This window comes from Cervus canadensis, chromosome 5, assembly GCF_019320065.1.
Source record: "Cervus canadensis isolate Bull #8, Minnesota chromosome 5, ASM1932006v1, whole genome shotgun sequence".
NCBI lineage: Eukaryota > Metazoa > Chordata > Mammalia > Artiodactyla > Cervidae > Cervus > Cervus canadensis.
Genome location: NC_057390.1, coordinates 46,938,580 through 46,953,920, shown reverse-complemented (window position 1 = coordinate 46,953,920; position 15,341 = coordinate 46,938,580).

The following is a 15,341-nucleotide window of genomic DNA, read 5'->3' as shown; positions in this document are numbered from 1 at the left end:
GTGCAAAAGCTTTTAAGTTTAATTAGGTCCCGTTTGTTTATTTTTGCTTTTATTTCCAATATTCTGGGAGCTGGGTCATAGAGGATCTTGCTGTGATTTATGTTGGAGAGTGTTTTGCCTATGTTCTCTTCTAGGAGTTTTATAGTTTCTGGTCTTACATTTATATCTTTAATCCATTTTGAGTTTATTTTTTTGTATGGTGTTAGAAAGTGCTCCAGTTTCATTCTTTTACAAGTGGTTGACCAGTTTTCCCAGCACCACTTGTTAAAGAGGTTGTCTTTTTTCCATTGTATATTCTTGCCTCCTTTGTCAAAGATAAGGTGTTCATAGGTACATGGATTTATCTCTGGGTTTTCTATTTTGTTGCATTGATCTATATTTCTGTCTTTGTGCCAGTACCATACTGTCTTGATGACTGCGGCTTTGTAGTAGAGCCTGAAGTCAGGCAGGTTGATTCCTCCAGTTCCATTCTTCTTTCTCAAGTTTGCTTTGGCTATTCGAGGTTTTTGTATTTCCATACAAATTGTGAAATTACTTGTTCTAGTTCTGTGAAGAATACCGTTGGTAGCTTGATAGGGATTGCATTGAATCTATAGATTTCTTTGGGTCATATACTCATTTTCACAATATTGATCCTTCCAACCCATGAACACTGTATATTTCTCCGTCTATTTTTGTCCTCTTTGAAAAGAAGACATACAGATGGCTAACAAACACATGAAAAGATGCTCAACATCACTCATTATCAGAGAAATGCGAATCAAAACCTCAATGAGGTACCATTACATGCCAGTCAGAATGGTTGCTATCCAAAAGTCTACAAGCAATAAATGCTGGAGAGGGTGTGGCAAAAAGGGAACCCTCTTACACTGTTGGTGGGAATGAAAACTAGTACAGCCACTATGGAGAACAGTGTGGAGATTCCTTTAAAAACTGGAAATAGAACTACCATATGACCCAGGAATCCCACTCCTGGGCATACACACTGAGGAAACCAGATCTGAAAGAGACATGTGTACCCCAATGTTCATCGCAGCACTGTTTATAATAGCCAGGACATGGAAGCAACCTAGATGCCCATCAGCAGATGAATGGATAAGAAAGCTGTGGAATATACACAATGGAATATATACTCAAGCCATTAAAAAATACATTGAATTCAGTTTTCTAAGGAGATGGATGAAAACTGAGCCCCATTATACAGAGTGAAGTAAGCCAAGAAAGATAAACACTGTACAGTATACTAACGCACATATTATGGAATTTAGAAAGATGGTAATGATAACCCTATATGCAAGACAGAAAAAGAGACACAGATGTATATAGAACAGACTTTTGGACTCTATGGAGAAGCGAGGGTGGGATGATCTGAGAGAACAGCATCAAAACATGTATATTATCAAGTGTGAAACAGATTGCCAGTCCAGGTTGGATGCATGAAACAAGTGCTCAGGGGTGGTGCACTGGGAAGACCCAGAGGGATGGGATGGGGAGGGAGGTGGGAGCGGCGTTCAGGATGGGGAACACATGTAAATCCATGGCTGATTCACGTCAATGTATGGCAAAAACCACTACAATATTGTAAAGTAATTAGCCTCCAACTAATAAAAATAAATGAAAAAGGAAAAAAAAACTATCCCCAAACCCAGAGGCTTACAAAAATAAAAATAATAAATAATAAAAATAAAAATAAGAGAGGAAAAGCTTTAAGCTTTTCCTCATGCTGCTAGAATGCCAGCTTCACACACAAAGAACTTTCACCTGTTTTGTTCCATGATACATCCCAAAATGGGCTTCCTTGGTGGCTCAGATGGTAGAGAGTCTGCCTGCAGTGCGGGAGACTGGGGTTTGATCCTTGGGTTGAGAAGATCCCCTGGAGAAGGAAATAGTATTCCTTCCAGTATTCTTGCCAGGAAAATCCCATGGATGGAGGAGCCTGGCAGGCTACAGACCATGGGGTCACAAAGAGTTGGACATGGCTGAGTGACATGTCCATATCCCAAGAATTCAGCTTGGGAGATACTGGGTGCTCCATAAACATTTGATGAATAAATAAACTAGCCACTGACATCTCAGTAGGGGTTAATGTATCGGCCAGAAAACTTGAGCAGACAGAGGACTTGGACCAGGGAACTTTTGAAAGAAGCCTAGAAAAAGGGAAAGGACTCAGTGTTAGGAGGCTCTCTCTTCCTCCTGTGTAACAGGGAAAAACATGCTCCATGGGTAAGCCTAATGGTAAGCCAAAGCAAAAGGAGGCTTTGCAATGAAAAGATCTGACCACAAGGTGGCAGCTTTACTGGGCGTCCCTGGTGGCTCAGTGATAAAGAACTCGCCTGACAATGCAGGAGATGCAGGAGACAAGGGTTCCATCTCTGAGTTGGGAAGATCCCCTGGAGGAGGGAATGGCAGTCCACTCCAGTATTCTTGCCTGGGAAATCCCATGGACAGAGGGGCCTGGCAGGCTACCATCCAGGGGGTTGCAAAGAGTTGAACAGGACTGAGTGGCTGACCAAGCACACACGCTTTTCAGGAGGGAGGTACATCACAGCAGGGGTCTGTCCAAAGGCTACGCAGAAGTGGGTCTCTGCTTAGAAGGAGGAGAGCAAGAGGACTCAGGGGAAGGGGCTCCTGTGTGTGTAAATGATGTCACTCTGTAGCGCAGCGGGAATCTCTGGGTCAGAAATCTCCAAAGGACGCAGCAGCTTGGGGACTTTGTGACCTGGGGCTCATCCCTGGCTAGCAAATGTTGGGTACACTTTCATGGGATATGCAAAGCCGGTGGGTTTGAAATGGCTCAAAATCTCTTTATTTGGGTGATGCTTAACACAGTTAGGCAGTGGTAGACTTTGGAGCCCACAGATCTCAGCCTGCTGTGAAGAAATCGCCACCCAGGGACCAGCACATAGAGGCCATCTTTGGCTCATGGATAGAACACAGGACCTGGGCTGCAAGGAAAGTGAAGCTTTGTTGGGACATCCCTGGTGGTCCACTGGCTAAGAGTCCATGCTCCCAATGCAGGTGTCCCAGGTTTGATCCTTGGTTGGGGAACTAGATCACATGTTGCTGTTTAGTCACCAAGTCATGTCCAACTCTTGTGACCCAATGAACTGCAGCACCCCAGGCTTCCCTATCCCTCACCATCTCCCGGAGTTTTCCCAAGTTCATATTCATTGAATCAGTGATGCCATCCAACCATCTCCTTCTCTGTCGCAACTCATCCTTTGCCTTCATTCTTTCCCAGCATCAGGATCTTTTCCAAAGAGTTGGTTCTTCAGATTAGCTGGCCACAGGATTGAAGCTTCAGCATCAGCTTCAGCATCAGTCCTTTCAGTGAGTATTCAGGGTTGATTTCCTTTAAGAGTGACTAGATCATATATGCTGCAACTAAAAAAAAGAGAGAGAGAGATCCTGTATGCACAACGAAATCAGATTCCATATGCTGCAACTAAGATGGAGCCAAATAAATGAAAATAAATATTTTAGAAGTAAAGTGAGGCTTTGTACAATTAAAATGCAGGACAAGGTTGACTAGGAGGTAGGGGACTTAGGTGGGAGAAAAAGTAATCTAAAAGTCTTTCCCTGTCACTTCTAGCCTGATTGCACTATAAGATCACAGAATCGAAGAACAGCTAATTTGTGAATTCGACACTGAACACACATGACTCCAGTCTTTAAGACTTTCACAGACTAGTCAGGGTTTCTTTACTAACTAGCTGGTGAACTTGCTCAAGTGACCTCTCCTCTCTAGGCCTCAGTTTTCTCACATAAAATAGGAAAGGGTTGGATCTGCAGTTCCTATTAGGTTCATGGGCAGAACTTAAAAATAAATGCCAATACCCAGTCCCAACTCCCAGAGACTGGCTTGGGGGTGGCCTAGGAGTGGAACTGGGGCATCAGTATGCCAGTGCCAAGACCCCCTGGGCCAGAAGGCTCTTGACTCAAGGACCCTGACACCAAGACTCTCTGCTGCTGCTTCCGAGGAACCTGTATCTGGTGCCTGGCAGAGGCTTAAAATGCAAAGAAGGGAAATGGTTCTTGACTTCAGAGAAAGCCTCCAGAGAAAGTCAGTCGATTTTGACCACATTTTAATTTGGGTTGAAGATGGTGTTACTGAACTAAACTTGGTCCTCTGTTCACCTGCACATAGTGAAGTAAATCTACTGACATTCAGTTGTGGTGAAGAAAAATTCAGTGCACTCAGTAAGGAGTCCAGTGGGTGATACTCAGATTAAAGAAAGGATGAGAGAGAGGGTTGGGCTTCCCAGGTGGTGCCAGTGGTAAAGAGCCCACCTGTCAACGCAGGAGATGTAAGAGACGTGGTTTCGAACCCTGGGTGTGGAAGATCCCCTGGAGGAGGGCATGGAAACCCACTTCAGCATTCTTGCCTGGAGAATCCCATGGACAGAGAAACCTAGCGGGCTATAGTCCACGGGGTTGCAAAGAGTCAGACATGACTGAAGCGACTTCACGCACACGAGGGAGAGGGTTACTGAGTGTGTGATCAGCTTGTGACCACCAGCAGTCTTCTGATTGGTTGTTGGTAAGGTAATTGGGAGTCAACATCATCACCTGTCTAGTTCCAACCAGTCTAGGGTCTATGTGCTTATGAGTAGCATACACTTGACTTCTTCTACCTGGTGGGGGTTTCAGTGTCTGCAAAATAGCTCAAGAATATGGTTCATGATATTATCTCTAGCCCTTGAGGAGAAACTAAAGGTCCTTGACTTTATTTAATGACTAAACTATTATTATTTTGTCTCACTTGAATATTTTCCTTTGTTTCTGCATATTCCCACTCCTCTGATTACATTTCTTCTCTGGAACTCAAGAAAGGTGTATAAGGCTAAATTTTTTCTACATTATAAGTGGCCAGCAGAGAACACGGTGGGGAGGTGGGCTCTGTCCTGGGAAGATCTCAGGCTTTTGCTAGGTTACAACCCCTCTCCCCACTTTTCTTTGATACTCTTCAGTCTTGACGGGGAAGAGGTATGGGACAAGAAAGGGAATAAAGTTTTGGGTAGAGAGGTTAATCATAAACTCAGCAGAGGAACTCAATTTTAGGGGAATTCACCTTTAGTAGAAGAAGTTTTTCTATTTTCTCAGTCTAAGACAGTTCGAGCTTAACTTCTGGGGCGGGGGGGTATAGACTGTGCTCTAATAGAAGGTGTTCAATCAAGGCAAAATTTTTGAAATTTTTAGGGAAACCAAATCATTTTGTGTTTTTTCTTCATATAACTGTGAAATCCCTAAGTCATAATGGCAAATCTCAACATGCTTGATATTAAATCCAGTTGTCAGAAAAGTTTGGAGAGACAGTGAAATACTCTATTTCTATTGGGGTTCTTAGCCTGAGAAACGGAGAAGGCAATGGCACCCCGCTCCAGTATTCTTGCCTGGAAAATCCCATGGACGGAGGAGCCTGGTAGGCTGCAGTCCATGAGGTCGCTAAGAGTAGGACACGACTGAGCGACTTCACTTTCACTTTTCACTTTCATGCGCTGGAGAAGGAAATGGCAACCCACTCCAGTGTTCTTGCCTGGAGAATGCCAGGGACGGGGGAGCCTGGTGGGCTGCCATCTATGGGGTCGCACAGAGTCAGACACGACTGAAGTGACTTAGCAGCAGCAGCAGCAGCCTGAGAAAACTTAAATATAGGGATGGTCAACTTTATTCTATTTTATTTTTTTTTAGAGACAAATGGTTTATTTGGTAACAAGGAGTAAAAAGGAATTCTTGATTCCTCTTCTCGCTTTTGGCAACTTTAAAAAGAAGTTTTGCCTCTGGGTTTACCGTCCATACTGTGGCGGTTGTTTAAAAAGCAGTTCAATAAATGTCCACCAGGGGTCAGCATTTTCCTGAAGATGATCCTATTCTCTTCCCGTCTTAGTTCTGGGAAAAATCTTGAGAAGAAAAATATCTAGTTTAATTCATGCTCTCGGGAGTGAAGGTCAAGTCTTTTAAAGATTTCCTAAGAAAAAGCTGTTTTTTCCCTCCAGGGAAAGTTTTTTCGCCTATTAATTGAGCTGTAGTTTAATCCTGACTTGGACTATTTACATGTAGGGTCTGACCCTTGACAAGTATCCAGCAAATGTTGCCTGTTACCTGTGTTTAGTCTCCAAAGGGATTCTAAGGGATTCTCTTCTCTCAAGAGATTCTAAGTGTCTTCTTATACTTACTTGAAAGTCAACAGGGACTTTTCTGGTTGTTCAGAGGTTAAGACTCTGCCTTCCAACGCGTGGGGCATGGGTTCAATCCCTGGTCGGAGAACTAAGATCCCACATGCTGTGCAGCGTGGTCAAAAATTTTTTAAAAAAGAAAGAAAAGAAAGCCAACAAACTGTGGTCCTGTTTCTAGCTGAGGACCTCTTACCTGGATGATTGATTGACATGTGGAATGAACCCTACCCCACCTCCACCCTGGGGAGTACACACACCCATCTTGCCAGAACTCAACACAGGAGTTCCAGCATCATATCTGCAAGGAAGACAGGCATGTTTTCATGTTGGTGGGTGGTGGCTGGTACTGTCTATAATAAATAAGGAAAAATGTCAAGACCCTCATTACCATGAGGAGTGGATCCATAGAGGGAACAGCTGTGCCTGCATCCTCTCCCCAGGGAAAGTCCACACAGATTGGATGACTAAGAAAAGTTGACTCGGAGACAGAGCAGAGGAATGATCTCTGTGGCCAGTGAACTCAGACTGCTGCTTCTGGTACTTCACCTCCACTCCGAGGGTCTTCCTCCCATGTCCTGGAGTCAGGCACTCCCCTCCATGGGCCATGATGGAGTCACTCCTCCACCTTCTTCTCTCTCCTTGGTACTGTTTCTTATGTGGTCATGGACATTTTCATTCCTTTTATCACAGGCCATGAAGCTGGAGCATGGGGACCAGGGAGAGGCAGGTAGGGGCTAGTTCCTGCTGGGCTTGGCCAATAATGTTTAGATTTATAGCCTATCCTAAATGAGAAGGTTGGGCTTCCCAGGTGGTGCTAGTGGTAAAGAATCTGCCTGCCCATCCAGGAGACCTAAGAGATGCAGGTTCCATCCCTAGGTCAGGACAATCCCCTGGAGGAGGACATGGCAACCCACTCCAGTATTCTTGCCTGGAGAATCCCATGGACAGAGGATCCTGGCAGGCTACATTCCATGGGGTCACAAAGAGTCAGACATGACTGAAGCAACAGAGCGCGCACACACACACAAGGTGGGAACAATCTGAGCCCTATCCCTTCACCACCCTACACCCTACTTCAGAGCGTCCGCTCTGCTCCTCTGCACCACCTAACTCCTACTCAATTTTCAAATCTAGGCTTTGGGGCAACTTTTTCCATGAAGACATTGAGGACCATCCATGCCAGCCCTCATTAAGTTATATAGATAGATAATTTTATTGTTTATTTATTATTTTCGCTAGGCTGGGTCTTCATTGCTCACAGGCTCTTCTCTAGTTGTGGCAAGCAGGGGCTACTCTTTAGCTGCAGTGTGAAGACTTCTCATTGTGGTGGCTTCTTTTGTTGCAGAGGATGGGCTCTAGGACACTCAGGCTTCGGTAGTTGTGGCACATGGGTTCAGGATTTGAGACTCTTGGCCTCTAAAGTATAGGCTCAATAGTTGTGGCACATGGGCTTAGTTGCTCTGCAGCACATGGAATCTTCCCAGATCAGGGACGGAATCCATGTCTCTTGCATTGGCAGGTAGATTCTTTATCACCTAGCTGCCAGGGAAGCCAAGGGACTAAGTGTTTTGCATTTTGCAATCCCCAAAGCACTTGGCCACTTACCTGGAAATGATGAAAGGTTTCTCCCCTGTGAGGAAGTAGAGAGTTCCTATGAAAACTTTTCCTAAGCCTAAATGGTATAAAGTGAAGAAGGAATTACCTTAGGACACATCTTGCTAACAGATGCACAAGATAAATTGAGATAAAGCACAGATGCTTATAGATACAGGTCAAAGTTACAGTACCTTGATGCTGAGAGACTGAATGTAGTTCCCAAGAAAGGAGCTCGGGGTGCTTAGGTGCCGCTACAGCTTCTGTAACGGCTGGCTACAAAACAACCACTGATGCTAGTTTTGGTTTTCTCCTTTTTTTTTGTAAAAGCGAAAATCTTCTTTGGATTCCATTGGCAAAAATAGTATATTTTTTGTAAATCTTTTGTAAAAAGGAGTGGTGTCAAGCAGACTTTCCAAAAGCAGGGGATACCTGTAAAACTTGCTGTAAACATATTCAGAATACATTAATTTCACATGCGCCTCCCCTTTACTCTTCCCTTTTCTTAGAAGACTGCCCCAGAGATCCACCTGGCTTATTTCATCTTCTAACTCTTTGCGACCCCATGGACTGTAGCCCACCAGGCTCCTCTGTTCATGGGATTTCCCAGGCAGGAATACTGGAGTGGATTGCCATTTCCCTCTCCAGGGGATCTTCCTGACCCAAAGATTGAACCCAAGTCTCATGCCTTGGCAGGCAGATTCTTTATTGCTGAGCCATCAGGGAAGCCCACTCCCATATCAGTACCTGATTATTAATTCAAAAACGTTCATGGAGCATGGTTTCAGTCTCAGTCATGTCTGACTCTTTGGGCGTGGATTATAGCCCGCCAGGCTCCCCTGTCCCTGGAACTCTCCAGGCAAGAATACTGGAGAGGGTTGCCATTCATGGATCATGGACTCTATGTCAATTCCAGGTGCTGGAGACGTCACACAGAGCACCCCCTAGCTCAGCCTGGAGTGGGAACCAGTTCCAACACACAGATAATTAATAGTATTTTCCCATGATTACTTTGTATTTTCAGATTTTGCCTTCTTTCTTGTGTGTTAGGGGGTGAATTTGCAAAATAATGATTCCTCCTCCTGAGGTAAATATGGGGGCCTGAGGGGACTATGTTCCTGTTGTGAGGAGCCACAAAAATAGTGGAGCTACTGAAGCTTCCTGAGGCTCATTATACACATTTGAAAAACCCAAATCATAATACTTCTCAGAGTTGTTTGGACAATTAAACAACATATGTGAATGTCCTCTATACAAAAAAAGCATTATTAAAATGCTATAACCCAAGTGTCTCCAGCTTGCAGAAGCAAAGTGCTGGATGGGTGCTGGGGTCCTGATCCAACTCCCCTAAGCCCCTCACTGTTCCCTGCTGTGAAGTCAGCCCCCACCCAGTAATTCCAGATGACCCAGTAGGGGGACCCTCACTCATATCTGTCAGAACCTCCATCCCCCAATCTCCTTCCACTTCCCTCCTCTCCTTATCCGTCAATGTCTGTGCCTGGGGCAATCTCACCAAATGATCCCAGAATCCCCAATTCTTCAGATACCCAGTTAGTTACACTGTTAGTAGTCACTCAGTCATGTCCAATTCTTTGTGACCTCATGGACTGTAGCCTCTCAGGCTCCTCTGTCCCTGGGGTTCTCCAGGCAAGAATACTGGAGTGGGTAGCCACTCCCTCTCCAGGGGATCTTCCCTATCCAGGGATCGAACCTGGGTCTCCAGCATTGCAGACAGATTCTGTCCTGTCTGAGCCACCAAGGAAGCCCCATTGTAAACCCAGATAGCTGTAAAACATTATTTTGGACTGTGAGGGGGTTTCTGGAAGAGATTAGCCTTTGAATAGGTAGACTGGGTAAAACAAATGGCCTTCACTAATGCCTGCTGACATCATCCAATTTACTGAGGGTGTGAATAGAACAAAAAGGCATAAGAAGGACAAATTTGCTCTTTTTGCTTGAGTTGAGAGTATCATCATTTGTTTGATCATTGAAAAAGCAAGAGAGTTCCAGGAAAACATCTATTTTTGCTTTATTGACTACGCCAAAGCCTTTGAACTTGGGCTTCCCTGGTTCTCAGGTCTTTGGACTCAGACTGGGACTCATAGCAGTCAGTTCCTTGTTCTCCAGCTTGTAGATGCCAGATCATGCATGAATTCCTGTAACTAATGCATGGATGGATGGATAGATGGATAAATAAATAAATCCTCTTAGCTCTATTTCTCTGGAGAACCCTGGCTCATACTGTACAAATATATTTGTACAGTTGTGCAACCGTCACCACAGTTTCATCATTTTTATCACCCCAGAGAGAAACCCCATATCTTTTAGCAGTCACTCCCGCTTCCCCCTTCTCCCAGTCCTAGGCAACACTTAATCTACTTTCTGTCTCTGCAGATTTCCCTATGGCAGACGTTTTATATAAATGGATTCATGCAATATGTGATCTTTTGTGCCCTTGACTTAGTGTGATGTTTTGAAGTTAATCCGTATCATAGGATCATGGAGCTGTATAGCTAAATGACATTGCATTGCATGGATATGCTGCTATGTTTTGTTTACTCACTCATAAGTAGATGGACATTTGGGGTGTTTCCAGTTTAGCCTATCATGAATAATGTTGCTATCAACATTTGTGTACACATTTTTTATGTGAATATGTGTTTTTATTTCTCTTGGGTATGTATCAGAAAGTAGGATTGTAGGTCATTCGGTACTTCTATGGTTAACCTTGAGGAATGACCAAACTGTTTTCCAAATCTCATTGTTGTTGTTTAGTCTCTAAGTCATGTCAGTCCTAAAGTAAATGAACCCTGAAATTCACTAGAAGGACTAAAGCTGAAGCTCTGATACTTTGGCTACCTGATGCGAGGAAGTGACTCGTTGGAAAAGACCCTGATGCTGGGAAAGATTGAGGGCAGGAGGAGAAGAGGGTGACAGAGGGTGAGATGGTTGGATGGCATCACCAACTCAATGGACACGAGCTTGAGAAAGCTCTGGGAGACAGTGAAGGACAGGGAAGCCTGGCTTGCTGAAGTTCATGAGGTCACAAAGACTCAGACACAATTTAGTGGCTGAAGAACAGCATGTCCAACTCTTCTGTGGCCCCATGGGCTGTGTAGCCGTGCCAGACTCCTCTGTCCACGGGATTTCCCAAGCAAGAATACAGAAATGGGTTACCATTTACTTCCCCAGGGGAATCGTCCTGATCCAGGGATCAAATCTGAGTCTCCTGTATTGGCCAGCAAATTCTTTACCACCTGGGAAAACCCTTTCCAAAGCTACTAGATCATTTTATAATCCTACCAGCAGCAAAGCCAGGCTTCAATCAAACATGAACCGTGAGCTTCCAGATATTCAAGCTGGATTTAGAAAAGGCAGAGGAACCAGAGATCAAATTGCTAACATCCATTTGATCATTGAAAAAGCAAGAAAGTCCCAGAAAAACATCTATTTCTGCTTTACTGACTACACGAAAGCCTTTGACTGTGTGGATCACCACAAACTGTGGACAGAGTGAAGTAAGTCAGAAAGAAAAACACCAATACAGTATACTAATGCATATATATGGAATTTCAAAATATGGTAATAATGACCCTATATGTGAGACAGCAAAAGAAACACAGATGTAAAGAACAGACTTTTGGACTTGGTGGGAGAAGGCGAGGGTGGGATGATTTGAGAGAATAACATTGAAACATCTTTATTACCATATGTGAAATAGATCACCAGTTCAAGTTCAATGCATGAGTCAGGGTGCTCAGGGCTGGTGCACTGGGATGACCCTGAGGGATGGGATGGGGAGGGAGATGGAACGGGGGTTCAGGAGGGGGGACACATGTACACCCATGGCTGATTCATGTCAATGTATGGCAAAAACCATTACAATATTGTAAAGTAATTAGCCTCCAATTAAAATAAATAAATAAATTTTTTTTAAAAAGAAAATTCTTAGAGAGATGGGAATACCAGACCACCTGACCTGCCTCTTGAGAAACCTGTATGTAGGTCAGGAAGCAACAGTTAGAACTGGACATGGAACAACAGACTGGTTCCAAATAGGAAAAGGAGTACGTCAAGGCTGTATATTGTCACCTGCTTATTTAACTTATATGCAGTGTACATCATGAGAAATGCTGGGCTGAATGAAGCACAAGCTGGAATCAAGATTTCTGGGAGAAATATCAATAACCTCAGATATACAGATGAATACCACCCTTATGGCAGAAAGCAAAGAAGAACTAAAAATCCTCTTGATGAAGGTGAAAGAGGAGAGTGAAAAAGTTGGCTTAAAGCTCAACATTCAGAAAACTAAGATCATGGCATCTGGTCCCATCACTTCATGGCAAATAGATGGAGAAACAGTGGAAACAGTGGCAGACTTTATTTCGGGGGCTCCAAAATCACTGCAGATGGTGATTGCAGCCATGAAATTAAAAGACGCTTACTCCTTGGAAGGAAAGTTATGACCAACCTAGACAGGATATTAAAAAGCAGAGACATTACTTTCCCAACAAAGGTCCTTCTAATCAAAGCTATGGTTTTTCCAGTAGTCATGAATGGATGTGAGAGTTGGACTGTAAAGAAAGCTGAGCACTGAAGAATTGATGCTTTTGAACAGTGGTGTTGGAGAAGACTCTTGAGAGTCCCTTGGACTGCAAGGAGATCCAACCAGTCCATCCTAAAGGAAATATTCATTGGAAGGACTGATGCTGAAGCTGAAACTCCAATACTTTGGCCACCTGATGCAAAGAACTGACTCATTTGTAAAGACCGTGATGCTGGAAGGGATTGGGGGCAGGAGGAGAAGGGGATGACAGAGGATGCGATGGTTGGATGGCATCACCGACTCAATGGACATAAGTTTGAGTAAACTCCGAGAGTTGGTGATAGACAGGGAGGCCTGGTGTGCTGCAGTTCATGGGTCGCTAAGAGTCAGACACAACTGAACTGAACTGAACCAGAAGCATAGGAGGATTCACATTTCCCATATCCTCACCAACACTTATTTTCTTTTATTATGGCCAGCCTACTGGATGTGAAGTAGTATCTCACTGGCATTTTGATTTGTATTTCTCTGATGTTTAATGATGTCAAGCATCTTTTCATAAGCTTATTGGTCATTTATATATCTTATTTGGAGAAATGTCTATTCAAATATTTTGCCCATTTTTCATTGAGTTGAAAGATTTCTTTATATGTTCTAGATACAAGTCCCAAAGTTCATGTTCTTACCATACAGAGTTCTAGGTGTTCCAGAACCATTTGTAGAAAGACTTTTCTTTTTTCACTAAATTACCTTGACACTTTTGCCAAATGATGCCAAGTGACCATACATGTGTAGAACTATATTTGGACACTTTACTTCCATTACATTGGTCTGTTTATTTGTCTTCATGTCTTTTCAGTTTGGAGTATTTCCTAATTTTCCCTGTAATATCGTCTCTGACTCCTGGGTTATTTAGAGGCATAATGCTTGATTTCCAAATATTAGGGCATTGTTTAGATAAATTATCGCTGCTGATTTCTAGCTTAATTTCATTCTGATTGAGAAGACATAATCTCTACAATTTCAACCCACTGACTCTTTGATAGTCCAAATAGTTGGTCTTGGTTAAAGTTCATGTGTACTTGAAAAGAATATATATCCTGCTGTCAGTGGTATAATATTCTATAATGTTGATTTCATAATGATAAATTATAATGTTTACATCTTCTGTACCTTTATGATTTTGTACTTGTGTTATTAATTACTGAGAGAGGTGTTAAAATAGTCAACTCTATGAATTTTATATTTCTCTCTTTTGTTCTGTCAAATTTTGCTTGATGTATTTGGAAGTTTGATTGTTAGATTCATCATATCTAGGGTTATGTTTTCTTGATGAATTGATCCTTTTATCATTACAAAAATGACACTTTTTAATTTGGGGAATACTTCTTGTGTTAAAGTCTACTTTGTACAAACTTAGTATAACCACACCTAGCTTTCTCAGGCTTACTGTTTACACAGTATAATTTCTTCATTCATTTCTTTCACCCATCTATATCTTAAAGTGAATCTTTTCTAAACATAGCATTGGGTCTTAGTCATTTTGACAAATTTTTCCTTTTAACTGAAGTGTTTAATATAGTTGTTGATAACTTTTCAATCTTGCCACTTGTCTTATTTGTGTCTCTTCCTTTTTGTTTACTTTTTCTAAATGTAGAGTTGGGGATCTTTTCTGTGCATAGAGTTGGGTCTTTTCTTAGTCATTTTGACAAGGTCTGTCTTGTCTTGGAGTGTGTAGTAGTTCTTGATAACTTTTCAATCTTGCTATTTGCTTTATTTGTGTCCCCCCCCTTTTTTTTTTTTTTGCTTATTTTTCATAGCTTTCCTGACTTCTCTATTTCAATAGTTATTTTTATATCTTGTACTGACACTACTCTGAGTTAATATTATAAAGCTTCATGTGTAAGAACCTTACAACAATGTGGTTTTATTTACCTTCCCTTTTGCTTTGTGCTTTTCTTGTCACACTCCTTGCTTCTTCTACTTGTGTTATAAACCCCCTAATATTATTGTGTTTTTTAATCTAAATTATCAGTTGATTTTTAAATCACTAAATACAAGAAAGAAAATTGTCTTTTACATTCACTAATATATTTATCATTTCCTGTTCTCTTTGTTTCTTTCTATAGATTCTAAATTTTATCTTGCATCACTTCCTCACCTTGAAAATTTTCTTCACTTTCTTTTGCAGTGTGAATCTGCTGGTGGCAAAAACTAGTTTTGTTTATTTGACAATATCTTTCTTTAGATTTCTATTTAAAACATGTTTTTAATTAGATACAGAACTAGTATCTAGTTCTAATAAGTAGTATCTAGTAACTAATACATCTTTTTCCTTTCAACACTTAAAATTGATGTCCCATTGTCTTTTGGCTTACATTGTTTCTGATGAGAAGTTAGCCATTGTTCCTATCATTGGATCCATGTATGCAATGTGTATTTTTTCCCCTGGTTCCTTACAAGATTTTTCTCTTCATCTCTGTTAAGTTGGTAACTGTGAAAGGATCTGAGATTTGATTTTACTCCTCTTGTAAGCCAGAAAGTTAGCATGTCACAGTTTTCATAGACACTGGCGAAGACAAGAGAGAGTTTATGAGTCACAGCAGTAGGAGGGGAACATTGGTGCATAGGTTGTGAGTGTGCTCTCCGTTGCTCAGTCGTGTCTGACTCTTTGCGACCCCATGGACTGCAGCCCACCAGGCTCCCCTGTCTATGGGTTTACCAGGCAAGAATACTGGACTGGGTTGCCATTTCCTTCTTCAGAGAATCTTCCTGACCCAGGGATAGAACCCAAGTCTTCTACATCAGCAGGTGGATTCTTTACTACTAATCTACCAGGGAAGCCTGCGGGCATGATAATTGTGATATAATAAGAAATACATATTTGGTATTTGGTCTTTGCCCCTGGTTCCTGGCACAGAACTCCTAAAGCCTCTTGTAGTTTTCTGAGTCAGAGAGTAATAGGAGCATCTTTTGTTGTAATATTTGTTTGCTTGTTTTCTCCCCAGTTTCTGAAATAGCTCTGC